The sequence below is a fragment of the Lathyrus oleraceus genome, chromosome 7 (genome assembly GCF_024323335.1).
Source record: "Lathyrus oleraceus cultivar Zhongwan6 chromosome 7, CAAS_Psat_ZW6_1.0, whole genome shotgun sequence".
Taxonomy (NCBI): Eukaryota; Viridiplantae; Streptophyta; class Magnoliopsida; order Fabales; family Fabaceae; genus Lathyrus; species Lathyrus oleraceus.
In genome coordinates, this window is record NC_066585.1 from 201,814,056 (window position 1) to 201,816,113 (window position 2,058).

Here is a 2,058-nt window from a genome sequence, read left to right on the forward strand (position 1 = left end):
TTATTATTTATTCCTTTTTATTTTTCATTTAACTGTGTTTTGATTCAATTTTTCCCATGATTAATTTGCTCCCATTTTGATCCATATGTGTTGATAAAAGTTTGCTTAATTTGTTGATAACTTGTTTGTTTGATTTGTGCTTAAAGTACATGGATGTTTATGGTTGATGACTTGCTTTGAAACCCTAATGTATGAACCTTAGAGGCATGAACCCTAATGACTTGAACCCTTGTATGATGTGAAATTTTGTCATAAAATGATGCTTTGATTTACTTTGAACTTGCTCCTAAGCATTGCTTTAGTCTTGATGCATGACATAATTGTTCAAGGTTTAACATGCTTGTATGCTCATTATAGGTCCTCTTTTAAATGCCTCGACCATTGCTTTACATGTCTTGTGATTGATATCATGATATATTGATCGCTCGACTGTGTGAGTCGAGAATGGGATACAAACTGCAAGTGCACAGTTCTATCGCGTAGTTTTAAAAGATATCGATCCCACAGGGACTTATGAATCGATATACCGTTATCTAAGGTTACTACGTAAAGCTAAGGTGAAAAATGTTTGATTGTTTGGGGAAAAACTAAAGGCTAAACTAAGATCTAGCTTAAATATTAATAAAACGGATATCGGTATGTAGTTCGTCAAAACTAGGGAATCAAATCTTTGTCGGTTTCTTGGTTTTAAAATAAATCGTTTCGGTTAACTTTATTGGTTAAAGGTTTTATCTCAAACTCTCGCTTTGTTGAATAAACCATGATTTTATATTAATGTAGCTGTCACTTATAATTAAGTCAAAAACCACTTTTTGAAAGCAATAAAGTTGCAGAAACTCTTCTTAAGAAAACACTGACCGTTTTAAACACCCTTATCTCAAACTCTCGCTCTGTTGACTTAGGTTATATAATTAAATCCAAATGCTTAACTCTCGTCCTCACATTCAATCTTTAAAAATACTTTTTGGAAAAGGTCAGGATTTAATTAACTCTAAAACTTGCTCTCGCCCTGATCTAGAATTAATGCCTAACTTACACTGTCCAGTTAAAACCTCAAACTCTCGCTCTATTGATTTTAACTTCTTTATGTCCTTTACTTTTGTAAAAAATCTTGTTATTAAACCTGTAAGTTGAGACCGTAAAAAGATTGATTTTAATTTTAAGTTTAAATAGACCGACTCAGTCTTGATCCCTTATTCTGCTTACTTTACATACCGATATCTAGGCGAATTAGCTAGACATGCTAAACGAACCAGAATACATATCATGCATAAACAGACTCATTCCAGGCAGATAATATAAATAAATAATAAAACAAAACATTAAATAATGATTAAAGAACCTGAATGCGTAATACAATAGTCTTGAACACTCCACCACAAGCCGGTAGGATTTGTTCTTGGATTCTTCAATTAAACAATAAATTAAACCAAGGAAATAAAACTAGAATCTAACGTAAGGTCAGATCCGATAAAAAGTTACACAATAGTTTCCGGTGTAGAAACTATTATGCGAAAAATATCTAAATGCTAAAAAGGGAAAGGTAAATTGCAAGGGAAAAAACGTAGAACTTGCAAAAGAAATAAATAAATAAACAATGTTAAGTTGCTGGAAAAGAAAATTGCAGAAGCGAAAAAAGAAAGAAAATTGGAAAAGCTTCGGCAGTGTGAGCGTGGAAAAACCGAGGAACCCTTTTAGGTTTTTGAAGTAGCTATTTATATTGGTGTTGGTAACTGCTTTTCGTTTCCCAAGGGTCTTCAACGTGGCTAAATGCATGGCGTGGATATAGGACACAAACTCCTCAACGTCTCTTCAAGTCTTCTGAGGGCGTTACTTGCGCCAAAAAGATAGTGGAATGGTGTGACGCCCGTCACACCATGTGTGACGTCCGTCACAAGGCTGCTTTGGGTGACGCTCGTCACACACCTTGTGACGTCCGTCACAGGTAGTGCCTTTATGTTTTGCGCTTTGGGCTGGGCTTTGGCATTTGGTTCTTTTTCTCTCCTTTTTGCACCTCCTTTTCTTCCATTTTCACTTGTTCTTCAAAATAGACTACCT